The 19,977-nt window shown below is 35.9% G+C and overlaps 1 protein-coding gene across 3 annotated transcripts in view; it reads left to right on the top strand.

Annotated features, from left to right (window-relative positions):
* The window catches only part of PTPRD (protein tyrosine phosphatase receptor type D), a 2,145,247-nt gene that overhangs the window by 751,565 nt on the left and 1,373,705 nt on the right, over nucleotides 1-19,977 (top strand). For all 3 annotated transcript variants that reach the window (XM_082611189.1, XM_082611192.1, XM_082611191.1), the window contains one exon: nucleotides 10,292-10,333. The gene's annotated coding sequence lies outside the window, so the exon portion shown is untranslated. The remainder of the gene's footprint in view (nucleotides 1-10,291; nucleotides 10,334-19,977) is intronic.

The following is a 19,977-nucleotide window of genomic DNA, read 5'->3' on the forward strand; positions in this document are numbered from 1 at the left end:
CTTTTAGAAATAACTAAGACTTAACTTTGCATGGGAGAAAGCTTTTAATATTTCGCTCTTTTTTTTTTTTTTTTTTATTTTAAAAGAATAGAAATCATCCCTGTTAGCCTGGTAAGAATTTAAACAAAATGATTAAATATAAAGGGGGAATAACAAATTCCATGGTAATTTGGTTATTTACCTTCATGTATCTAAATTACATTAGTTTATATCTTGGGCTTGTCTACTTATACCTTAAACAATGTAAATCAGTTGATTGGTATTTATAATTACCTGAAGAATAATGTTAAACTAGGCAAGTTCTATGGAAGTAGGTATACCAACCACAAAATAATGAAATTTCCTTTCATTTTGAAGATTTCCTGAGTATTCAACATAACATTTTGACTTTACATTGAAAATTACCTGTTAAACAATGGAATTTTTAACACTTTTAAGGACTTGACAGTATAGCACAGTTAAGGAGGTAAAATTCCTAAGTCAACCTTTTGTGTCCTTATTTTATTTTCCACATGAATCACTCACAGCTATTTATGCTCATTGTAGAAGTTCTTCCCCAAAGACAGCATGTACTGGACGGAAAGGTCAGTACTTAGGGATCCAGTTTTAGGTCTGCCATTAATTACCCACGTAAGACTAAACAAATTCCTTAACTTCTCTCAGCCTAGGTTTCATGTTCTGTCAAAAGAGTTTTAGAAAAGATTACTTCAATTTCCCTCAATAAATTTTTAATTTGCCTCAATTTTGAAAGGTCTTTGTTTTTCAATAATTTTTTAAGTAGGCAAATGTGTTCCTTCACTCAATGGGTCTGAAGGATTTAGGGATTTTTAGAAAATATTAATTTTTATCTGCTTTTTCAATTATAACTTCAATAATGGCATCAAAATATATTGTAATGGCCTATCTATATCTATACATATGACAACAGACAGTATATCTTATGTCATCTAGCATGTGTTTACTAAGAGACTGCCATGTTCATTTGTGCATGTTCATACATACACACACACACACCAGGGTATATTTCTGGAGAAAGATTATCTAAATTGAGATATGACAAATAATAGAAGTTAGCTAATAGATAACAGGGGGAAGTAGTATTTTTAGGAAAAAGGAGGGTGTAAAAACCTACTGGACAGAAGGAATAGCCCTTTTGAGAAATTCTGAAAGTTCATTAAGGGTAAACTTCGAGTTCAAAAGCTTTAACCTAGTTTAGGGAAAGGAAACTAATATTTGTTGAGGGCCTACTCGGTTTTAGGCAGTATTTGGTGAGTTATACTTGTTCTGTTACTTGATATATTACATATCTGCATGTAGCTCTTCACAGAGACTCACATGTAACACTTTAATTAGGCAACTATTTATTATTGGTCAAAATGATCAAATTTAATTTTCTTCTTCCAGTCTCACCATTGCCATTTATTAGTGAATCACAGCTAGCCCTTATTCCTGCCCTTGGAGTATCCGCTTTGTCCAGGCTTTTGTATCATCTCCCTTCTGATATGCAGATAGTATTTTAGACAATGACTCATGTACAAACCCCTTTGGGCTGATTCTGTTAAAGAATGTATTCCCTTCCCCCCCCCCAGTGGTACTCTAATTCTCTTTGTGTAGACGCTTGCAATTTATGCTTTTCACTTATTTTAATACATTTTACAAAGAATAGTAAGGTCTTTCTTTAAAATTAGTGTAAAATATTGATGTTTCTAAAATTATATATTTATATTCAAGAGGTATATTTATTCTTTGAACTATTCCTTTAGTTGTTTGTACACACCCATATGTGTGTTTGTATGTGTGTTGGGGATAGGTAGGGGAAAGTGGTACCAGACACCCATGGTATTTTTTTCTCTTCTCAAATAAGAATTCTAAACTTCATTTAAAAAAAAATTTGATCATCTCATTTTATATAGTATAAGATCTGAAACCCAGAGATAAGAGTGTATCTAGCTTTCTTACATAAGTTCCAGTGCTCTTAGAATAATACAGGTTAACCATGATAGCATATCACGAGCTTGTGTATGGCAAGGTACACATTTATTAAACTACTCTTCAGTGGTGCCCAAAATATCCTCACATGGATGCTCAACTTAAAAAGTAGTTTTAGAGGATGACTAGAAAATTGAATTTATACCTTTCAACCCAGAGGATTTGAGAAAGTACGTACTGACTATTTGGAAAACCTGTGCATAAAATTAGCTGGCTATTATCTAGTTAATGAGTAAGGCCTGCTGTCTGGTGTGCTATGAAGTGGAAGTGAATGGCTATTGGACAGAGGATATAAATGGTGTTTTATGGGGTTATATTGATCTTTTTGTTTTCAATTTAAGGTTTTGAAAAAAGTAATTTTGAAGATAAGGAAACATCTAGTGTAAGTCACCATCTCTATTCTAACATGTAACAGCTGATTAGGTTATTAAACTAACATGTTCAGTATTCTCTTGTAAAAGGATTAGACTGTTTTGTTTTTGTTTTTGTTTTGCACATGAAAAAGGAGCAACTAATAATAAATTATTCTATGAAACAGTTAATTTTTTTATCCATTCATTCAACAGATGTTTTCTTAGTGCCTATTATGTGCCAGGTTGTGTTAAGTGCTAAATAAAAGAACTTACAAAGCAAAGTCCCTTCTGTTTAGGAACTGATCAGTACTTTGGAAGAGACTTACCTTTAAAGCAACAATTGGAGTACAGGGTTATGGGTACAGGAATGCAAGGCATATAAGAGATACCTATTTTAGGGTCATATAAAGAAAAGAAAGAAAAGAATCAAAAGCGGGATGGTATGAGCTGAGCTATGAAGGACTCAGCCTGAGTAGGAACTTAGCCAGAAGGGGAAACAGGAAAAGAGTATTCAGAGAACAAGGAACAGAATATGAAAAACACAGAAGTGAAAGAACGTAACGTAGTCAGGGAATAGCAAGTGGTTTGTTTTTTTGTTTGTTTGTTTTTTGGAGTGGAAGGGTGATATGAGTGAATGGTGGGAAATGAGCAAGATAGGAACTATTTACTTAATGAAATGCCAAAACCAAGAAGTTTATATATTGTCTTAGGTGATGAAAAGCCCTTTTAGGACATTAGTGGGAGAAGGACAAACAGAATTTACGCTTGGGGTAATATGCCTATTATAGAATAGAAGATGGATTGGATGAGGAATTAAAGAAGAAAGTTTAATTAGAAGATTCTAGCTTCTGGATGCTGTATAAAACTCCCATCTACCACTCTTCTTCCCCCAAAAGTTTAGGTATAGAACTATAAATACTCAAAAATCCTTAGATTGAAATTCTAATTATTTCATTCTACAATACAGAAAAGGATGTCAAACACTTTAAATGACTTGCCCAAAACCAGAGGGTTTCCAACAAAGTTAGAATTTAGGACCCTGATCTCCTCTTTCTCAAAAAACACATTAAAATTCACAAGGAACCAGCCCTTAAGCTTCATAGAAATATTTTAACAAAAGTATTAATGATGATGTGTCTGTGCTAGCAGTACCATAAAACAAGTGACCTTCACGGACAAAACTCTCTGTGGTTAAAATTAAAAAGACAAAGGAAAATTAGATCTGATTATTAATGTAATTAGTTGATGATCCAGTGGGGTGTCAGATCCATAAATACTAGTTATTGACTGATGATAATGGAGCATTCAAATCTTCAAACTGGTGCTCAAGTCCTGCTCTCAGAAATAATGAGAGACCTGCTCCCTCCATCCTGCCTCCTTGTGAGGTGCTAATGCCGCATTCTGAATAATGATGTGCAAACCCAGTATTACAGGCAGTGCTGCTGTTCCTCCACATTAAATCCACTGTTTTGTTTTCTACTGCTGTAGGTTCTGATTTTTTTTTTGAAAATTGGGCATTTTTGAGGTGCTGTCATGAATACGATGGGGAAAGAATATTATAATCAACCCTTCTTAAGAATTGCCAGATTCAGAGTATGTTCATAAACCTCAAACCAAAAAAAAAATATGTTGAGTATAACCCACTATAGTGTTTAACATTTACACAGAATCTTTTTTTTTTCTTTTTAATAACCACTTCTAGGCTTCTGTTGGTGCCTAACTCACATTTAAAGGTGTAATTTGGCAACTATGTTGCTACTGGCTCCTTCAAACTAAAAATGTCAGTGTCTGATAAATAGAAATAGTTGTTCATATAGAGAGTGACCACTTTATAGGTACATATATTTATTCAGGTGGATGACTTTAGTGGGCTGTTAAACTTGATAATATTCACTATGAGATTATTTAATCATCATCCCCTTTGAGGATAAGCGATTTGCCCAAGAACATAAGTAACTAAATAGTAAAACAATGTTTTATTTCTGAAAATAAGGATTTGCTAAAGAGTTTAGCACTTGGCAATCATGGTACAAGGTTTAGACTGTTCTATTCCAATAAAACAATGTATGTACCTCATAACAAAGGGGATAGATCAAAGTATGGAATATTCTTTAGTTTTTATGGCTTATGTCATGAGATGCTTCGTGATACCTCTGTTAGGAAATAAAGGAAGACTACCACTTGATCCTCCAAATGAGAAAGGAAAGTTGTAATTGGATGTCATCTTTGCCAGTTATTTTGGCTGTAAAATAGACAGAGGCAGTTCATTTCAAGAGTGAAGCAGTTGCTAGTTTGTAGTCACAGATTATAACTGTGGAAAATCTCTTTCTCCCTGCTCCTTCTGAAGTAATGGAGGACTCTGCTGAAAAACTTATGTCTACTTCTTGGAATTGAATGTTTCACTAATTTATAAAAGGAGACTCTTCATTTAAGGGGAGCAAGACTAAAGGGAATTCCTGAGTTTGGGGATTTAGTTTTACACAATGGAATGCTGTTGTATCCTGAAGTGTTCACCTAAAATTGTAAAGGTCACTTTATATTCCTATGCTGTTAACTTGTTTTTGAAAATATGGTTACAAATTAAAGCACAATATTTCCTTAGCTGTGGGACAATTCAGTTTCTGTATTATAAGATATTTAGCGTATTTCCATTTTGCGGGGAGAGGGGCTGGTGTAAATAACATTGAAATGGATTATCAGAATACATAAATGTTTGTGTCAGCATATGCTGATACGTCTTTTTGAGAGATTTCCAGAAGTGAAATAAGTGGGTGAAAGGGAGCAAATATCTTGTAGAGTTTGAGATGTGCTGGAAAATTGCTTTCCAATTTATACTACCACCAGCAATGAGTGAAGATGGGAATTTTATCACACCTGTTCATCACCATCAAAACAAAACAAAATATCACAAAAGGCTTGCTTTATTAAAAATGGTATTATTTGCTTTTTGCAAACAAATTCCCTCAAAGATAGACATAGGCCAAGCTTTTCTCAGTAATTAAAATCTTTGTGTTAGACTCTTTCTTTAGGTCAGGAGAGAATCACTTTGAAAGTACATTTGGGGAGGCAGGAAACGGAAGCTGTGTCCACTGATAGACAAGCCCTTGAAACCGGGAAAAATCAGGAGAGCATTGGTTATGCAATAAGCCCATAAAAGAGAAAGATAAATATTAAATAGAAAATGGGAGAACACTGAAGATAATGTTTACTTCTGTTGCATGTTTGTGTATAGCTGCAATCTAACTTCGGAAATTACCATTTTCATTGGTTTCTAGAGCTGTCATAACAGCATATCTATTGAACTTGCTCCTGAAATTGGGTCATATATCAGTAGGGAAATGAAAATGGAGTAAAAATTTTCTTCAAGATAGGTTGAAAAATTAAGTCATTTTAAGGACCTAACATTTAAATAAGGTGATGAGGAGTAACTCTGCCCCTATCCTTACGATCTTCTGACAGTTTTGACAGAGAAAAACGACGTAGCCTGGAGAAAGTCTTCCATGATAAGCTCTATGGCTTATGCTTACAAACTTACTATATGTCACATGGAAATGGATACATCCATTTGTGACCATAAATGACATAAAATTATTCTGTACTTCACAATATGAATAAGGTATGGAAAAAAACTAAATGTAGCTTTTAAATACATGCACTGTCTCATGCATACATTAACAACTATTTACTTGGTACCACTAAAGAAATAGACAGGGATAAGAAATGATATAAAATACTGACTTTGTATCTGAAAATTAGCTATATACATTATATAGTCAAATTTATTAGATACTAATAGTTAATAAAGGTGGGAGCAATAACAGCATCTCTGAAGTATTCATACTGGGTATAAGGGGCATACATCACTGTGCTGCTTATTTATTTTGGAGTAAAATAGTGTTTCGGCTCTGGTGAAGTAACTGTTGGCTTAGATATACTTTGGTAAGAACTCATCTTGTGCTCAACATATAGGAAGGACATGTAGGTCCTGTGACATTTCATTGCTATGTGTTTTGACCATTTCTAAGTTTGCTCTAAGTATAGGCTTCTCTTTTGAATCACAAAAGTAAAAATGTAAACTCTCCTATTCTTTTCCTCCTCCTTTCCCCAGTGCATCGCTTTTAGCTGTCCAAATTCACCTGTAATTAATGAATAGTTTTAGGGAATTTCCTCCTGAGATTTTGGGCTTTTGCAGAGAAGATCCTTGAGGGCAGTTTACAAATTAAAAAATGGTATGATTTTTAGTTTGTAAATACCACTAAATCAAAATAAAAAAACATTATAGTTTACAGGTTAAATACTCTTAGCACCATGATAATAAGATACTCTCAAATGAGCAAAATTAGACCAGTGCAGAATTACACTTTAGTTTACCTTAAATAGTAACAAACTGTTATTAAAGTTGAGTTTTAGTCCAAGTCACTGGACGTATTGTTTCTTTATGTAACTATTCAATAGCCATATATATTAGATTTGCTTAAAGAAGGTTAGTTGTTATTTTTATGTAAATTAAAAAATAGAACAGTAATATTCTACCACCTTATTTTTTATTGTGGTTGTTAACTATTGAATTATGGTGTATTATCCAGTTTCTAATAATAAGGCAAATAACCTATCTCTTAATCAAACTGAATTATATCAAGCAGCATAATATATGGCCTTAAATTTAGTGTTCTTTAAGAGAAAAACACTAAAAAATGATAATCCACCAAAATATTTTCTGACCTTGAAAAACATTTGAGAAAAGGAGTGAGAATAGAGTTACCTATAGGGTTCAGATTGAGGCAGTGTAAAAAACTTTGTGACTAGTTACCTGATCAACCTGAATTTAGTGCATGGCTTCATTAAGTACTAAGTGAGCAGTCTTTAAGTAGGACTCTTGACCAGGGTTAGTACTCTTTTTCCTGAAGATTCACTCTACATAAATGATAAGATCTCATAATTTGGGAGGGTTTGTGAAGAGTTGAGGTAGCAGGAAACTCCCATATCCCCTGATAATTCAGACAGGTTTGCTCACCCTAAGCACATGATTTTTTTTTTTTTTTTTTTTTTTTTTTTTTTTGCGGTACGCAGGCCTCTCACTGTTGTGGCCTCTCCCGTTGTGGAGCTCAGGCTCTGGTCGCGCAGGCTCAGCGGCCATGGCTCACGGGCACAGCCGCTCCGCAGCATGTGGGATCTTCCCGGACCGGGGCACGAACCCGTGTCCCCTACATCGGCAGGCGGACTCTCAACCACTGCGCCATCAGGGAAGCCCCACATGATTGATATTATAAGCTGAAAATTTTTTTCTTGTGGATCCCTGTCCTGTGAATTGTCGGCTGTTTAGCAGCATCCCTGGCCTCTAACCACTATATGCCTATAGCACCCTACACCGAGATGTGACAAAAAATGTCTCCAGGGATTGCCAAATGTTCTGGGCCATGGGAGTGGCGGGAGGAAATTAGCCCTAGGAGAAAATGCCTGAGTTAAAACAGTTAAATGATGTCAATGAAATAATGATACACCACCTCCCTTTCACCACCATCAGCAGATCTAAAAAACAGCTGCTGGTCGGAACACAGTTTTCCAAATATATTGTCTATCAGGTTTGATATTTAGAATTTTCCTTATTGAGTCTATAGGTGTTTTATTCTTGTCTTTTTTATTCTTCCTTTTTTTTTCCATTTTCTCATCTCAAGTCTTTTTTTTTCCTCCTAATTCTAGCCTATGCTAAGTTCAATTAAACGACTATTTTAAAATATGTCTCCTCCCTTTCCTCCTGCAACTTATTTCCATTTATAGGAGTATATGTTCCTATCAGAAAAATCAGAGCAAACACCCTTAATCCTATCTTTAAAACCCCAATTATTCCTACTGGCCAGAGAAGTGGAGATTTTAGAATTTGGGGATTGTTTTTTCTGTGAATCCAGCCCTGACTTTGTTGATACCATGTTTTTCTGTGATAAATTCATTATAGTCTGGCTGTAATGCTGACTATCCAGAGTTTCGTACTTTCTCTTCACCCTATACTTCTACTCCCACGGATGTTAGACAACTGGATTCTTGCTTGGCTGGTGAAAACTTTAAGTGCCTCCCTGTCATTTACCAAGATTTTCTGTTCCTCTAGTCATGCCAGACCATAAGTAAAACACAGAACATAGAATGATAGCTATTAAATACCACTTAAAATACCTCATTCCCCTGCAAAAACAAAACAAAAAAAAAGACCAAAAAATGCCACTTTGATTTCTCTGGAGTTCTTTCATGAATAAAGTTTCATTTTTTATGTGTTTCTCAATTATTTTGCACTTAATTATAATTGTGTGACTATAAATATAATTGTATTAAAATAGAAGAAATATTGGGCTGGCCAAAATGTCCGTTTGGATTTTTCCGTAGCATGGTACCAAAAACCCAAACGAACTTTTTGGCCAACCCAATACAAACTCTTTCATACTGAGAGATGAGTAGACTAGAAAGCATGAGTTAAAATATTTTTTAGATATTTAAATAATTTAATATATTTGAACAATTTTTACTTTTCAAACATTTTATAGTTTTTAATAGTTAATGTTTATTGGCCACTTCCTATGCCCTAGGAAGTGTTCTAAGCATTTTTTTTGTATTAGCTCATTTAATCTTTACAACTTCATTATAAGTGATAAACTGAGGCTAAGATAAGGTTATGTACATTGTCTAAATCCAAACTGGTTAGTAATCCAAGGACCAAAGTTCAGCTCCCGAAAGTGTGAAATTCTAGTTTGGGCCATAAAATTTAAAACATAGCCTAAATTTGTGTGTGTGTGTGTGTGTGTGTGTGTGTATTTTTAAGCAACAAAATCCTGTCACTAAACATTACCTTATGTAGACCTTTCAAGTGAGAGAGGAAAAGTGTGTAACGAATGTGTGTGTGTTTGTGTATGCACTTGTACATGGCTACTTGGCTTGAATAATGGCTGAAGGAATGTCATAGGCAACGTGGAGTCTTGGTTTCTTCCCATCACCCAGAAGTTCCTGAGGCATTACCATATAAAAATGAGAACTTTGTAATTCAGAGTTTGAATCCAGTTTACTGGATTACCACTCTGGTGCCTTCTAGAACTAAATTCATTTAGGTTAGTGATCTTTACGTATGGAAGAAAACATTATATTTATTTCTATTTTATAGGTGCTATTTATTATTTCATGGTTAAATTTTTATCCCAACATACTGGTAGAGGTCACAAAGGAAGTTTGTTTCTCTGATTTTTTTCCCCACATCTGGAAATTTCAGGCAGACAATGTCAGAAACCATGAATGAAGTGGTTCTTTCATTCTGCATTTAATTGAAGTCCTTGTAATTATTATTATCACATTTGCAATGAGGGTTCTTAGATTTAGCTCTGTCCTTTTATGTGGATGGGTCTCTGGACATATTTGGAAATGTGTCACTGCATCTAATAGAATAATAAAATAGAAATGATGGAAATATTGGGCTTTAGCACAGCAATATGTGATTCTGTTTCCTCTTTAGATTTCTAAAGTACTCAAGTTCATTTGAACATATTTACATCTATTATCTGCACATATTTTAGTCTCACTACCTGAAAGTTTGAAACATTATTACTGTGAAAATGATTCTCTGTTAACTTTAATTGGTGTGCTGATGCCACTTTTTGATCAACAAATATTCTAAGGCTTTTATTATTATAAAACCTGTTTAACCTGCCTCTTCATCTTCCTGTTTTGAACATAGTAATTCATTTAGGACTTTTGAAAAGTGGTGTCTGAATTTTTGCCTAAAATTGACTTTTATGTAACTTCATCTAAAAAAGACAAAAAAGATAGACCATCTTTTTGAAGTTAATAGGCAGATACCCATTTTGAGCAATGATTGAGGTTTAAACCATGTCTTGTTTTATGTATTGGTATTTCTCAATCTGTTTGTAATACTAAGTATATTAATAAAAATATATATATATTTTTTACAATAGGTTCCTGTCCTGAGACCACAGCAGGATGTGCCTTGGACAAAGGTATGCACATTTAAAATATATTTCAAATTTTCTTCATGAGTAAAATATAAAAATGTTATAATAATTACATTATTGTCTCAGGCTTAGATATATGGAATTATAATACATGCTTATGTATATGATATATACTCTTTCATCTGGCAAAATATGATTCTAGTGATAAAGTATCAGAATAAAATATCTGATTATTAAATACATAGCATTGCCTGGCCACAGAATGCCTTAATCCACACAACCTATATTCAAAGGACTATTGTCGCTAATGCTCTTGCAAGTAAAACAGTGGAACTATTCTAAGGCTGATGGAAGGTATTTAACATAGTCTTTAATGACGCTGATGAGTAAATTACTGAAATAGGATATAGGTCAGTTAAATTACCAGTCAAGAACTACCTAAGAGTGTCTAGGTTTTGGTGAATCAAATGGTGAAATTAGTTTAAAATTACAAATCAGTGTGAAAATAGGAAGCAAACAGGAAAATAAACACACACGCACAGCTAAATAAGTATATAAATGTGCTATATGAAAGATAAGGCGGCCAGTAGAAGGCTGATACAGGATGCCTATGATTTCCTACCATGGGTAAAACTGATAGCTAGTGGGAACCTGCTCTGTAGCACAGGGAGCTCAGCTAGCTGCTCTGTGATGACCTAGATGGGTGGAATGGGCGGAGGGTGGGAGGGAGGGGATGTATGTATACATGTAGCCGATTCACTTCATTGTACAGCAGAAACTAACACAACATTGTAAAGCAACTATACTCCAATTAAAAAAAAATGGAACAAAGAACATTATAAAGATCAAGAACTGTAACAGCCTTGAATCCTAAGAAGGAGCTGAAAAGAAAGTGTATATAATGAATAAAAAGTACTTGGTTGGAGCTCTGAGTTAAGACCAAAGGAACTAAGATTGTCAGGGACTGTAGTGGAGAAAGGCGAAGACAGATGAAAGTGAAAATGAAACTCACAAATAGGAGCTATTAAAACCAGTCCTTCACTATGGAGAAAGCATGAGAAAACTTGCTTGAATTAACACATGAGGAATTTAAGTGATAAAGTATTGATAGAAGGTTTGATATTGTTTATTTAGAGATACTTAAGTATCAAATGGCTTCACAAATGTCTGATTATAATTTCTCTAAAGCTTCTCTAGATCATTTACTCTACCTGGGGGTCCTTCCAACCCCACACAGAAACTGGCAAGGCAGTTCTTTTTAATTTTCTGTGTGATAAAGTAATTTTATATTGAAAGAAAAGTTGGAAGTTGGTTTGTGGTTATAAGAAAAATGTGGCTATATACGCTAACATGAATAATAATTGATGTCTGTATGCATAGTTTTTGGGGAAATACACTTATATACACATTTATATTTTAAATTTGGCTCTAAGTATATGGTATGTGTTCCACATTACCCTTATATGAAAGAATAAGCTATTCATCTGCATATATGGATAATTTTCTGAGATTTTAATATTGAAATACATTTAGTTTTTTTCTTGACTCTTTTTCATATGTTTTTCCTCTTAGTCATTTTCAGTCCCTATTCAGAGATGGGTATGACTTTAGAATATGCAAGGAAAATATGCCAGCCGATGTACTCTGCCAGACAGAGAATGAATGTCTCCAGGCACAAATCTCTGTTGTGTCAAGGCTCTGGCATGACATTTGGCAGGGAACTAAATCAAACAGAGCACAATGCAAATAATCTCGGTTTCCCATAGATGTACAGCCTCAACCTCGAGCTGGCTGTTAGTCATTTCTACTCTTTCCCCTGATATTCCAGGGAGCAACATTTCTGGTAATGAACTGAAAACTGGGGCATTTCCTAGGTGTTCTCATAGTGTGAGGAAGGGGGAGGATTGTGGCTTTGAAATTGGACCTTCCTGAGTCTGAAATGCCACTTTGTCATTTACTAGCTGTGGAATTCTTAGAAGGTTACTTCAGATATAAAATGAAGTTAGTAATAATTATCACAGGGGTTGTGTGGCTATTAAAATGAGTTAACTGTCCTAAAGCACCTCTTATACATGCTACATAATAGACATTTTAAATGTCCTTTACTCCTTCCCATTTCTGTAATGAGTTCAGTTTTGTGTTAAATTTGTAAACAACCATCTCGATCATTCTGTGAATAGAAGAGAAATGATTCTACATTTGTAAGCTTGAGGTTATGTAAGCATTTACAGTATAATATTTGCCTTCATCTTTGTGCACTCTTTTTGGTGAAGGAAGTGTGGTGAACTTCTTGATCATTTTTTTATATCAGTTCTTTTTTTTTTAAAGATTGCATTTGAGGGAGTTCCGTGGCAGTCTAGAGTTTGGACACGGTGCTTTCAATACTGGGGCCTGGGTTCCACCCCTGGTTAGGGAACTAAGATCCCATAAGCCATGCAGGGGGGCCGAAAAAAAAAAAAAAAAGATTGCATTTGATACAAAGGGTCTTTATGTTGTACAAGAGCAGGTTGCATGTCTTTGATTTAATTTTAGGCCTTGTTAGTGTGCTCAAGGATGAAAAACCACATTGTAAAATGTAGATGGGGGCTTAGAAAAATTGCATTTCCATAGCACACTCAAACTATCTTAGTTTAATAGTTCACTTCAGCTCCCTTATTAAGAAATTACTGTGTGTCATATACTGTGTTAGGTGCTAAGGTTGCAAAGAAGAAAAAGATAGAGGTTCTCTGCCTTCAGGGGAATTATAATCTTAGAAGGAAGGAGACTTGGAAACATGTCATTTTAAAATGATGTGTGTAACATAATATAGGCGGGAGGTGTCAATGAGGGGGCCCTATGGAAAAATCATTCCAATCAGTCTGGCTCCCTGGAGGGTTTGACACTCAGGTATCTTGAAAGGTGATGATGAATTGGTTGGTTATCAGTTGAATGTAGAGGCATAAGGAATGGGAAGATGTCAAGAAGAAAGGCAGGAAAATCAGTTAGGAATCTGTTGTCTGAACTAAAAGAGAGATGGTGGTAATAAAGGTATAGACGGAATTGGGAAGTGAAATCCTCTCACTTTGTTCTTGAAAGTATAGATTTAAGATATATTTGAAGGTTATTTTTATAGGAGTAAGATGTTCATCATGGTGTTATTTATAACATGATAATAGGAAGCAAATTAACTATTAAATCATAGGGAAACTGTCAAATAAATATTAATATTTAAGACATTTTACAGCTTCTAAAATTCATTATTTTGAAGATTATTTAAGGACGCTGTGTTCTTAAAAATCAGGCCAAACTCTGAAACAGTATTATAATACCATGCCTCTTTTATACATGTGCTTTTATACACATATTTATATAAAACACAGAAACACAGAGATACTCAGATGATTATATATATGATGTGCTTTTGTTAGGGGATAGGGTTCAAGGAAAGCACACAGAAAAAAACTGGAAAGAAACACATCTAGCATGATTAATGGTGATTATTTCTGTGTGGTAGGTATATGTGTGACTTTTATTTTTCTTGAAATTTTATGTTTTACATTTTATATAATGAACATGTTGAACACATTCTGTGTGACTCCCATGAGTCCTGCCTTTGTGTAATTCCCTCCCACTGAGTGTGGGCAGAACCTCTGACTTTCTTCTAACCATTGAAATATGGAGAAGGAAACAGGATACCACTCCTGTGATTATGTTGTATGACAGCGGTGATGAGATGACAGTCCCACGTGTACATTACATTATATAAGATTACATTTTGTTAGAAGACTGGCTCTTGCTCTCCTGCTGGCCTTGAAGTAAGCTGCCATGGTGGGAGAGGGTCTAACTGAAAGCCTCTAGAGTTGACAGTGGCCTCTGGCTGGCAGCCAGCAAGAAGTCAAGGATGCAGTTCCTACGGTCATAAGATAAATTCTGCCAACAACCTGAATATACGTGTTTTATATAAAATATATATCTGCCCCCAGTTCCTGGCTCAGAACTCCTAAAACTGCTGTAATTTCCTAAGAGCACTAGGAGTATCTTTTGTTCTAATATTTGGTCTTTGACCCCAGTTCCTGATGCAGAGCTCCTAAAATCCTTTGGAATTTCCTGGGAGACAGGAGTGTTTTTTGTTCTAGTGAAGGGACTCTTGGTGGGCTCTGAGATGGCTTCATGATGGGGGCTGGTCACCAAAAAGACCAAGCCTCGATTAGAAGCTTAGAACTTTCAGTCCCTCCTCCCATTTTTCAAGAAGGGGGAGAGAGGCTAGAGATTGAGTTATGCTTGATCATACCTATATGATGAAGGCTCCAAAAAATCCCCCAAATAAAGGGTTTGGAGAGCTTATGGGCTGGTGAATACATCCACATGCTGGGACAGTGACACACCCCAGCTCCATGGGGACAGAGGCTCCTGCTCTCAGGACTCTTTCAGACCTCACTCTATATATCTCTTCATCTTCCTGTTCATTCACACCCTTTAATATACTTGTAATAAACCAGTAATCTAGTAAGTAAACTGCTTTCCTGAGTTCTATGTGCCACTCTAGCAAGTTAATCAAACCCGAGGATGAGGGTCATGGGAACCTCTGATTTATAGCCAGTTGGTTGGAAGCACGGGTAACAACTTGGACTTGAGATTGGCATCTCAACTGTATTTGGGGAGGAGGGCAGTCTTATGAAACTGAGCCCGTAGTCTATAGGATCTTTGCTAAGCTAACTCTGTGCATAGGTCCAAGTCATGCCTGGACCTATGCACAGAAACTGCGAGATAATAAATGTGTGTTTTGAGCTGCTAAATTTGTGGTAATTTGTTATACAGCAGAGGAAACTAATTGCTACAGACTCAGAAGATCTCACCCCCAATGTGAGTGTATTTAGAGACAGGGCTTTAAGGAGGTAATTAAGGTTCTATGACCTGAGGGTGGGGTCTTGACCCAATAGTATTGGTGGTCTTAGAAGAAGAAATCCCACCCCTCCCCCACCCTTTGTATGCACACAAAGAAGTCATGTGAGCACAGAGTAAGATGGTGGCTGCCTAGAAGCCAAGAGAAGAGGACTCAGAGTGACACCTACCTTTCCTCTCTGCATCCCTGCCAACATTTGGTGTTGTCACTGTTTTTATTTTAGTCATAGGTGTGCAGCAATATATCATGGTAGTATTAATTTTCATTTCTCTAATTGCTAATGAGTTTGAACATCTTTTCATGTGTTTATGTGGCATCTATATATCCTTTCAATGAAATACCTGTTCACGTGGTTTTTCTGGCTCATAAATGGAGTGCTGCTTTTAAACAGTTGAGGTTTAAGAGTTCTTATGGTTAGTGTGTTGAGTAATATGTGTATGATGGCTGAGAGGAGATGGTGGAGAAGATGAAGAGGTATTATTTAGAAGTCCAGATAGGGAAACAGTCAGAAAGTAGTTATACGTATAAGTCGTAAGCCCTGGCAAAATGTCAAGAATAGAAATAGATTATAAGGATGTGATAGTCAAAGATATGGGAGTAGGTCTTGGAGGACAACAGCTTCAAGTTCTTGTGTTTTCCTGAAACACAGACTGTCCCTTACGCTCAAAAATTTCACTGTATGTTAATAAAGAAAGGCACTTCCATTCCCTGGACTTGAAATTTTATATAAAACACTGTTTTCTCATTTACCATAGACCTTCAATACTACTAGTATTTGAGTGATTTCAATAAGATCTATGAATTTTCTTCAGTGGAAAAATTAAATTTATGTTTGGTGTGTGGCAAAGACAGGGATACAGGAAAGTCTTGGTAGGGCTACAACCTGGAACTCATGTTACCCATAGAAGTAGGGTAGATATTTTGTAAGGAGATCTTTCTCAAGACACTGTAAGAAATTTCAGTTCAGAGGGCAAATCCATTATCTGGGAAGGCTGTTGATACAGCCATGGCAGTTCATTAAAGCAGTAAATATAGGCACTTTAACATGAACAAATATACAACGTCAGGTGGGAGGAGATGAAAAGAAAGCAATATCTTAAAGAGTAGAAAGACTAGAGCATGTTTGTCTATAGAGGTATCCATTGGCAAGGTAACAATTCATTTGAGAGAGAAATTGATGGTTCAAAGATATCTACCTCATCTTCTGATCTTTCTGCAAAATTTAAAATATGGTACTGGTGCAAACCAAACAGAAGTCCACTCAAGGGAACAGGGACCAAGAGGCTCCCCTGCTGTACTAACACTAACCCTATAGTTGCTGGATTTTGGGGACTCCTGGAGGGGAGGCCAAGTCTGCAAATACAGTAGGAGAAAGGGGGTTTGAATCAGTGCCTATTTACCAACTCTATATAAGTACTTTGGTATTTTAATAACCAGCGTAGCCAATACCAATACCAAAATGGCCAAATACTAGCATGGACTATATGTCTGTTACTAGTGGGTCTCAGTGGAACTGGCTAGGAATGGAATGACTAAGCAGAATCAACAGGCCTGCTTGGTCACAGATAAAAATTAGGAGAACAATAAGGACCTACTGTATAGCAAAGGAAATATACTCAATATCTTCTAATAAACTACAATGGAAAGGAATCTGAAAAAAAAAATATATATATATACACACACACTCATATATATGTATGTATAACTGAATTACTTTGCTGTACACTTGAAACTAATAGAACATTGTATATCAACTATACTTCAATTTTTAAAAAATCAGGAGAAGGATTATTATTATTATTATTATTTTGGTACATGGGCCTCTCACTGCTGTGGCCTCTCCTGCTGTGGAGCACAGGCTCCGGACGCGCAGACCCAGCAGCCACGGCTCACGTGCCCAGCCGCTCCGCGGCATGTGGGACCCTCCCAGACCGGGGCATGAACCCGTGTCCCCTGCATCAGCAGGCGGACTTTCAACCACTGCGCCAGCAGGGAAGCCCAAGAAGGATTATTTTTGACAAGTATGTTACTGTTGAGATTAACAAAATTGTTTTGGTAGAAGAGTCTGAAATACTGAAGATATAAATATCTGTCTTTCCATCTATATTTTTTTCATTAATCACTACCTGCTGTCCTCTGGAAAACCCACTTTCCTGTTGGATGATGTCATTGCTGCCTTAATCACAGTTGGAGACGCCATAGCACTTCAGTCCCTTTTTGTTGTTAAAATGTCTTATTTTTGTTGTTATGCAATTGTTTTGATTATCTGAAAGTTTCAACCTAATATTTGATTCAGAGATCTTCCCCTTGCCTGGGCACAGGCTAGACTCGATGTCCTATTGGTTCTGTATGTTTTAGGTGTTGTGGGTAGTGGTGGGGGTGAGTGGCAATGAAGGAATAGAGAAAGGGTGCCAGAGCACCCTGCTTTCTCAAATCCCTTCCTCCTTCCCTGTTGTTATTTGTTTGGGTTGGGGCAGAGGAGGGAGGAAGAATTGAATATTTCCATGTGTGACTACCCTTGGCAAGTAGCTATCCACCCTCTTTTGGTTGTCACTGCTGCTGTATTTCTGGCATTCAGTGCCTTCTACAAACCTGGAGCTCATATGCTCCCAAATAATGCTTTTGGTGTTTCTCCAAGGGACCTCTTGAGAGCACTCCGATATAGTTGCCTAGTGTGTTAGACCTGGCTGAGACTTGGTCTCTTTCTACCTCTCCTCACCCCTCATCAGCCTCCATCATACATAGGTGGTCACATTACAGACCACCTCTGAGAACATACCTGGTTCCCTGTTGCTCTCAGATAAGAAGTGCCTTAAACTAAAAGGAAACATTAACACAGAAGTTAATTCTGTGGAAGTAAAAGAGCCTGTTTTCTTAAAATAAAATAAATGGTGTTGTCTTCTTTCAATAGGAGAAATTAAGTCTGATATGGGAGAGTATGATATATTGAGATACACACACACACACACACACATATATATATGGAGAGAGAGAGAGAGAGAGAGAGAGATAGGTAGATAGATATAGATATATACCATTTTTACTTTTGAGATATGAGAGCTGAGTAGTTCAAATACAGCATGAGGATATTAGGCTGTGTAATGCACCCAGTCAGGATTATTTGGTGACTTTTTCCCAGCAGTGCCAGATGTTCACCAGAGGAAGAGTGCTATTAAAGTCATCCAGGAAATGGCTTCACATGGACTACAGACTGTGTTAGGAGGGAAGTGAAACCAAAGTAATGATGATGGTCTTGTGGAAAATGGAGAAGTCAGGATTCTCAGTTATGATGAGTGGGATGGTCAAGTGTATATACATGTTTTTGGAAGGATAGATTACCATCTATATCCTATGTAGTTTTTATAAAAATTCTACAAGGTAGGACTATCCATGTTGAGATGGGGAAATTGAGTTATAAAGTTTGGCAGGCGAATTCAGTTTTGACTGATTCTACATCCCATATTCTTTCTATGAAATGATAATGGTTAAAATCGAAAAAGGGAATGGGATTGGGATATAAGTTGGTTATGATTAAAGAGTAAATAATTATTTTATAATATGTCATTGCTCTTAATTTCCAACTCCTTTAACTTTTGCTGAAATTGTCTTCCTTCCTGAGAATAATAACTGACAAAACCCCACAAAATCTACATAAAAATATTTTTTTCAAGTGCATAAAGTTTGTGTTTTCAGTTGCTTATGAAAGACTTATTCAGCCTAGAAGCTGCTGTGTTAAAAATCAAAGGATATCAAACTTATACTTCCCTACATATTTTGTTTTATCATAAAATTTAAATAGTTTTATGTGCACATAGCAGAGCTACCATTTGCATGAAACTTAACTAAAAAGTAAATATTAAATGTTTTCAAATAGAATATAAAGTTGTAATTGCTTGGTTTTCTTTGCTCTTTTACTCTTTCTATTATGAATAAGTACTAAGGAAATGATCATAAAGGGAATTCCAGTAAACTGCCCTGTCTTTATTATATTGTCTGAATTCCTGTGAAGTTTGCTGATACACTAACTAGACTATCCAAGTGAAAATAATTCTGTAATAAACATTTTTTCCAGAGCTTTGAAGAAAACAGTGATTCCGTAATGGTGTTTTATGAAACACATTCTTATAGAAATGCCCCAGATAAGATGGATTCCACAGAAAAAGGAATTTGAGAAACACTGTTTAGCATGCTCCTGTATACCACATCACCCTATGGGAGGTTTAGCATATTTATCAGCATGATAAAGACATTGAAAATTTCTGCAGTGAGAAGTTAATAATTTTGTGCTATAAAAGCTTGGGGCCAGTATAGCCACACAGGAGGCAGTATTCTGTAATGCTTAAGAGTGTGTCTCTGGAGTCAGACAGGGTTTGATCCCCTGCTCTACTATTTGTTTTTATAATTGAGGTAAAATTCATATAATATAAAATTAACCATTTGACATGAACAATTCAGTGGCATTTAGTACATTAGCAGTCTATTCACAACATCTGTCTAGTTCCAAAGCATTTTTATCACCCCAAAAGGAACTCAGTACCCTCTGAGCAGTTGTTCCCCATCCCTCCTTCTCCCACCTGCTCCATGATGACAAATTATATGGACTTTTTTACTTACCCTCCTTGAGAATCAGTTTTCCTTTTTATTCCTATAAACACAGGAATGGCTTTCACCTTATAGGGTGGTTCTAAGTAGTCAGTAAAATAACCCTTACACTGCACGTAGAACACTGTATGTATTAAATACATGTTAAATAAAATGTTAAACTTATTTGATTCTATTCAGCATCCAAGGGAACAAGTGGTAAAAA

This window comes from Mesoplodon mirus, assembly GCF_964341445.2.
Source record: "Mesoplodon mirus genome assembly, chromosome: 1".
Lineage (NCBI taxonomy): Eukaryota > Metazoa > Chordata > Mammalia > Artiodactyla > Ziphiidae > Mesoplodon > Mesoplodon mirus.